The sequence below is a fragment of the Pyxicephalus adspersus genome, chromosome 2 (genome assembly GCF_032062135.1).
Source record: "Pyxicephalus adspersus chromosome 2, UCB_Pads_2.0, whole genome shotgun sequence".
NCBI lineage: Eukaryota > Metazoa > Chordata > Amphibia > Anura > Pyxicephalidae > Pyxicephalus > Pyxicephalus adspersus.
In genome coordinates, this window is record NC_092859.1 from 121,659,939 (window position 1) to 121,667,815 (window position 7,877).

A 7,877-nucleotide genomic window follows, 5' to 3' on the forward strand; every position below is an offset into this window, starting at 1 on the left:
AAATGTGTACTGTAGTCTTCTTCATGGAAAAATAAGACATCCCCCTGAAAATAAGACCTAGGGCATACTTTGGCATTCAAAAAATATAAGTCAGTGCCTCATAGGGGAAACAGGGTAGTACTCATAACTCAGGAACTGTACATGTTAGGGAAAAACTGAAAACATCTGAAGTCTGATAGAAAAACGGATTTAGAAAAGTTTACTGTGGTTTTTGATGATTATCAAAACTAATTTCTTGTTGACCTGTGTTATTTTTCTGTCCGAGCAGATCAGCCTTTCTGCACTTGGCCTTACAACGCAGTGGCTGAAAAATAAAGATTCTTCTGAGGGATTAAAAGCTTTGTGAATTATTTACCAATGATTTTTGATAGGAAGCTTACTGTTTTCAAGTCTAGCACAAATTTGGAAGACACAAAAACTCCTAAAACCATGTGCGGCCTCTTTTTTAATTAGGGGTCCCTGCCTTTCTGTATTAGCTATAAATATAATTGAACATATAAAACTAAAATGTGTATGAAGAATTTTAGGAGTTACTTGAAACTGGACACCATTTAGGGGATGGTATTTAACTGAGCAAAACTACAGCAAGGGTGGTTAGCCTTGTGCGGAATACAGTACTATTAGTGGTACCATCCAATCTCTTCTGTTCAACCCTTATATAAAGTCCACACACACACACCATGTGAGAGACATATTTTGTGGGTTAAGGAACACAAGTGGCTTTTGTTCATTGAGTTGGCAGTGAAGTGACTTTCTAATATTTGTCATCATTGCAGGTGAAAATTTGCAAGCGCCCCCACGCTAAACCTGATGTCATTGGATTTATTGGTGCTAGAGACTGGAGTAATTAACAACCTCCCTATCTGCTTCCCATTACTAAACATAACTAAAACATTTATTCCTCTGTTCTTATGCATTTGTTTATGTCTGGATGACATTCTGATATCCTACCTCTTTTCTAGAAAATTCTTTCTCAGGGACCCTGGTTTCTCAAGAATCATATTGGGATTTGCCCCAAAAAGAAGGTTACCTTCAAAAAGGTATCTGTACATTTCCACAAATGTATATGTTTATTTGTGAATACAAGTACAGAACACTACTGGGCCTGGACTGATCATAGAACTGAAATGAGAAAAAATCAACATAGAGAACAAATAAGAGGAACCATAATGGATTGCCCTGCCACTTGTTGTGATAACATGCATGTTCTACTACTTTAATGTAATGTTGTAAATAGAACCTAAAGCCCTCTCGGAGCATTTTAAGATGGGATCTAGTCCTGTTTATAAGATGCTGTTTTGTATGTTATCTTCTTTTTGAGCTGTAAACATAAAACAGTTCATGTACTGCATTTTTAAAAGGTTTTAGTGGATACTGATTTTGGTAAAGATCCAATTGGAGTTGATTTTGACTCAGCTATTCTAACCTTGAAAATCTGGAATTTAAGCAATCTGAATTTAAATTTGATGTTACAATAATAATACAGACAGGTATAGTAGGGCTCAGCTAAATCTGCAGCCAGACATTTACAAGTTTAAAGCCCTGTATGATGACAGTGCTTGTCAGTGCAATGGTAGTCTTTGGGGTGGTGTATACTAGTTGCAGTTCTGGCTGTGGCATACACAAACTATTTGCAGACTGGTGGAAAACAGTACCTTGCCATGGATTGGCAGGGAATTTTTAAATTAAGAATATGCTGGGTCAAGAGTATGACAAGGTCAGCAAGGAAGCTGTCTGGGTGAAGATAATAAGTGATGGACAGAAAAAGTGCCTAGCACTTTTCTAAACTACAACCAGAAAATGTCAATTATATGAAAGAACATGTTCATTTTTTTGAAATCCTGAAAGCCACTCTGTAGTTACTCAATATGCTGCCAAAACCCAGGGTGCAGTAACAAGGCATAAAAAGTAGCAGAGTAGAGACTTTCTAAGTAGTAGATTTTCTAAAGAAAATGTAAGCTGGCTATGTTAGGAAACTCTCCTCCAGACCCACACCAAATTTACACATTGGGTCTTATTTATTAAAGCTCTTTAAGACTGGAGAAGATACACTTACATCAGTGAACCTGGGTATTCCAGCAAACCTGGAATGGATTTAGTCCAGGATTGAAAACATTTGCTAACAAATTTTAGGAAATCTATGACAAGTTTGCTGAATCACCCATGTTCACTGATGAAAGTGTATATTCTCCAGCCTTGAAAAGCTTTATTAAATCAGGCCTATTGATTAGTAATTATTTGCCCAACTGTTGTTGATATCCCCCTCTGACCACCAATAATTTAGATTACATCATAACACTATGATGACCCCATGAAAGTGTATTATGTTATGGTTTTTGTGCTGTCTGTATCCCTTTAGGGATTTTTATTTCCTTTCCTGTTCCTGAAGATCCAAATATTCTTGCCAGAGAATTGTCACCCCCGGACAGTTGTATCGTTTTTTCTCTCATCTATTGGTCTGTTGACAACTCAGAATGTTGGCTTTCCCCTCACTAGGTGTATTAAATAAAAATAGAATTTCAACCATGTGAAAGGTGAAAAACTTCTTGACAGAAATTAAGATAAGGTAAGGTAAGATGAAAAAAAAACTAATACATAACAATAGTGTAAAATTCCAGTTCAGTGAGACTAAACAACCTCATAAAGATAAAGATTTTCTAAATTTAGTTTTATAGATTTTTTTTTTTGTACTGTAAATCAATACATGCGTCAATATCTACGCACATTTCAATAGCCCATGACCTGTGAAAAGTGCTTGTTTCCAAACTATCAATACATATCAGGGGAGAATCTGCAATGATTTCCAACCCGATAGACCTTACTTTTTGTAAGAACAGGGAAATATTTTGAAAACCATATTCAACAGTAGGACTGGGAACCTTTGGTCTGGGGTCAAACACAATCAAAAACCTCTTTTAAGAGTCAGTTTGTGGTCTAGATAAAGTATACTATACAGGAGCCTTAGTGATTGGTGAGCATGGTAAAAGGGTGGTGTTCTTCAGGACATGATTTATTATGACACAACTTTTGCCATCTTTGAGCATTGGTTTCCTTTTTGGCATTCAGTCGGATGACATTCCAGAATCATGAAGAAAGACAAGACTTGAAGACTACCTTCTGCCAGAAGCTATGATCACAGATATGAAGGAGGATCAAGTACCTATATAGTTCTCAGCACATTACATACTGTGGGTCTGAAAGGTAAAACAAGTCCACTATGGACCATCATCTAGCATATTTTATTAGAACTGGCCCAGGAAAAATGCCCCCACAACCAACACCCTAGTCCTCTACTGCCCTAATGTTGTTAGATTTAAAAATAAAAAACTAAAATTGTGTCTTCTATTCTTTTATATGACATTTTGTAAATATGCGGGAAAACTAAAATAGAAAGAATAAGAATTAAACATTTTTAGCTGTCCTTATATTAATGTCTGCCCACTAGGGGCCTTGGATAGTTTAAGTATCGTATTCTTCCTTTACCTACACCAGAGTTTTCTCTTGTCTTGTACAGATCACACGCATAAACTACACATTTAAATTTCTTCTGCTATTGCACAAGCCACACAGCATAATTTTATTTACCTAGAAGCCACATCGTAAATCCTTCCAGCCATATTCTCACTACCCGTTCCCTACTTCAGATACATTTTACCCCCATCTCCACTGTGCAGTCCAACCTCACTGCATTGTGCACTTAAAGAAGCACAGGGGTAGGGAAGGTCCCCCTATATCTCCCCTGCATCTGCCTGGTAGTAAGTAGTTAAACAATTTTTCATTCAGGTAGCTAAATTAACTTGAAGCAAAGCTATGCTAATTTATCTATTTATCCATGGGCAAAAATTCAGTTTTTTTATTTCTTTGCACATGATTTCATAATTATTTGAACATGGATATTGACTTAGCTTTTTTTACCTAACATTCAATTAAATAGGTAGTTTTTTTGTCAGTAGGTCACATATTTTCATTCTAGTAAGCAAGAGAGGTTGTTAAAATAAAAAACCAAATGAAAAAAAAAACCTTTCATTTAAAGGAAGAGTAGCAAAGTCCACAACATATTTTTCTAGTTTAAATTTCCTGGTTTGTATGTGAAAACAAAGATCACAGCAGACCAATATTTACACGGTTTAAGAGAAGCCTGGAGAATGACCTGATGTAGGTAAAAGTTAATTCCAATGTGCCATAACTTATTCAACCTTTCACGCTAATTGTACGGTACTACTGCATAACCATAAAGGGCCTGATTTATTAAAGCTCCCCAAGGAGAGGATACACTTTCATCAGTGATCCTGGGTGATCTGGCAAACCTGGAAGAAATATGGTCTAGGATTAAAATACATTTGCTAACAAAAATCAAATTACCTTTAAGAAACCCATTCCAGGTTTGCTGTATCACCCAGGTTCGCTGATGGAAGTTTGTCTCTCCAGCCTTGGAGATCTCTCATAAATCAAGCCCAATATCTGAAGAAAATTCAAAAAAACTTTTTAAAAAATGCACATTTTTTGGAGCTTTTTTGACAAACTTAGTACATTTAGGCTCTCAGCTTTTTCTAGTATTCCCAGTCATAGCAAGGGTTCTACCATAAAATCTATTTTTATAAATAGGTGGGGAATAGGCACAGTATATCCAAATTTGTGTTTACTGCTATAGAGATGCACAGTCCTGGTGACCATTGTCACTAGGACAGAAAATGATGTTTGTATTTATAACTTTACAGCTGTTGCCAGAACAAAATGAAGAAAAACTTCCAATCAGGACTCCTTTTGCAGTACCAGCTGTGTCAGGAGAAATTTTTCTAGCACATGGGAAATTTTTCCAGTCACATAAACACACACAAAACCACAAAAGATAGTCATAGCCATTTCTAACATTATCAAGAACTTAGGTCATGTCATGATATTTAGTCCAGAATGGCATTCTCAGAAATTTGTTGTAGGTCTGTTGACACCATCCTGTACCAAATACATTTTTGGAAACAATATTTATAGTTGCTTTCCATTTATTATTAATTTATAAAAATTCCTTACGTGCAATTCATCAACACATGCCATGTCCCGACGTGAATAAACACCCCAGCACTTCAACCAATATATGTATATATGGGACTTTAAAGGCATAAAGATTCAACGAATCTCAATGTTCACATACATTTTTATGTACATTATTTGATTTTGGTATATGTAATTAATTTGACGTGACAAAAAAATCTCTAAAAGTCTTTAACCACCTGGGAGTTTCACTGATGTCTAGATTTCTGTACCAAAAGCGATACACTGTTTTTCATGAAATTTTTTTTTTAAATTGTAGACCTGTAAGTTACAGAAATATGTCCGAACAAGGGTCTAATAGATATCATGAATATAAAAAAAGTTTGAAACACACAATCATGTAAAAAAAAATTACTTTTAGTAAAATTAAAAAAAAAAAAACACAAAAATCAGCTTAAACAAGAATACATAAATAAATCAAAAACACTGAAAATGCAATAATTCAGTATACTGTATAGTAATAAATTTTTCTAAAACACCTCCCTAGTGTGGTAAATTTTAAAACAGAGTCCAACGTCACATACCTATAGACAAAACCACATAAATATATTTTCTATTATTTTGTATTGGATTGGATACAGGACTTTGTATTGAATCCATTACAAAATATTTGAATTTTCCGCTACGACCCTCGTCGACGGGCGCATGCACTGACATCATCAGGAATCGCCGAGGGACACGTACGCCGGGTGTTCCAATTCTTTCCGAACTTCCGTACTTCCATGCAAAAAGTGTTAAATTATTTGCATGGAAATTTATTTTAGATTGTAGGCTATAATTCACTGAATTACTCAATAATTACTTATAATTCACCGAATTACCGCATAACTCACCGAAAATAACAAATTTAATAATAAATTTTTTTTTTAAAGAACATAAAAAAAAAAATAGTGTATAATGTAATGTAATTGTATAGTAGCCTATATAATATATATATAATACAATTATATATATTTTATATAAAGATTTCTTTGTATTGGTCTCAATACAGCTTTTTTGTATGGAGTTCAATGCAAAGTGATTTGAATTTCCTGCCCCGCCTCCCGCTCGCACCGACGCATGCAGCGATGTCACCGGGAAACCCCAGAGATCATCACTGCACACGCTGGATGAAGAAAGAAGAGAGAAGACGTCTCCGGAGGAGCTGCGGGGACAAGGTAAGTATTTTTTTTTCAGTTGTGTCAGCAGAAAGGGCTGATACAAACAATGTGAGGGATAAACCCATAACTTAACTGCAGATCCACCAACAAAGTAGTTAAGAAGGTATGTATATATCTCTACATATGTAATTATCAGATTGCATATACCTGTGAAACTATATTAAATTAGTAATTTCTGTAGATACCTTGCACAGGTGTTGTAATGGGTTAACATTAGTTTTTTTCACATATGTGGAGTTCAACTTGGCTCCACTAAGATGGATTCCAAGTCCAACATAGGGCTATATTGCACATATAACTACACATAATTTGTTAGCAACTGTGAATTTACTAACAAGGCACACATCATTTGTGATAGTGCTCTATGAATCACATTTTGTTATGCACATAAGTATTGTATGTATATGCAATCTGATAATATGTAGAGATTTATACATACCTTCTTAACTACATTGTAGGTGAATCTGCAGTTTAATTATGGGTGTCAACATCAATGGTAATTGGCCGGGAGGCCATACACATGCAAACTGATCAGGGGGGCAATGTAATTGAATGCCAGACTGCAAATGATAGCCAGGGGTAGTGCTATATAATATGAATGGATGCACAGTAATATTACATGGTAATGGAGGTCAATGTCAAATAACTTTGTGAGCGGTGAGCAATGTCAATAGCTGAGGTCATACACATGCAATCAGGTTGTGAGTGATGCAATCGATAACAGAGGTCAATGTCCAATAGCCTTGTAAGCGTTGCAGATAATAGCAGTGGGTAATGTCAATAGCTGAGGTCATACACATTCAATCAGGTTGTGAGCGATGCAATTGAAAATGGAGATCAATGTCCAATAGCTTAGATCATCCACGGGCAATCAGGTTGTGAGCGGTGGATACACGAGTAGCAAGGAACAGGAACCAGGAAACAGGAACTTGTCACGATCAATCCACAACTGGAAGGAAATCAAGGATACTTCTGTAGCCCTATTCTGACCCACTCTGCAGGCTACTGATGTGTTGTGGCGCAACCTATGTGGAAGAACAGACTGCAAATGATAGCCAAGGCCTTTACTTACTTACATAAGCGCAGTGCCTCCACTCAATTTGGCCTTGTGAGTAACAAGTGCAGTCCCAGTTGAGAATAGTATACTCATTAGCAGAAAGAGTCTCTGTATTGAATAATAACAACATATGAAATCCAGTGTAACAAACTTTGCAATCTTCAAACAGCAGCAGTGTAAACATGTTAAAGTCCTTTCAGTATGTCTCAGGGAGAGGATTGTGCCTTAACTTACAGTCAGAAGTTATACTCTCTGCGCATGCAACAGAATCTAAATCTCCCACTCTGCAGGCCATGTCCTTTTCAAAGGCTTACCCAAGAATCCCTGCTCCAGGCTAGGTCAGTACTGATGACCTCATCCCAAAGTGCCGAGGGCACAGCAGCCATGTTGTAACATGGCAAAACACACACACTGCAGTAATTATCATAGAATACATTAATGCATAAACAGGCAGTGAAATTACGACATTGCTACATTTCATATAGTACCTCCCTTGTCTCTGATTAAGAACACACACTGGGCATGTGCAAAGTGAGGATACACACTGAGCATTTGCAAAGTGTGGTGCATACTGAGCATGTGCAAAATGGATCACTTGGACACAGGTTTGA

General features: G+C 36.4%; 1 long non-coding RNA gene across 2 annotated transcripts in view; it reads right to left on the bottom strand.

The window, feature by feature from the left end:
* The window catches only part of LOC140322172 (uncharacterized), a 13,787-nt gene extending 6,202 nt beyond the window's left edge, over window positions 1–7,585 (bottom strand). Inside the window, exons 1-2 of one of the 2 annotated variants that reach the window (XR_011919160.1) lie at window positions 7,501–7,585; window positions 4,363–4,461 (exon numbers count right to left, since the gene is read on the bottom strand). This is a non-coding gene — a long non-coding RNA (uncharacterized lncRNA). Of the gene's footprint in view, window positions 1–4,362; window positions 4,462–7,281 lie in introns of both variants that reach the window. The other variant, XR_011919161.1, reaches the window with a different exon arrangement.
* Between the last annotated feature and the right edge of the window lie 292 nt (window positions 7,586–7,877).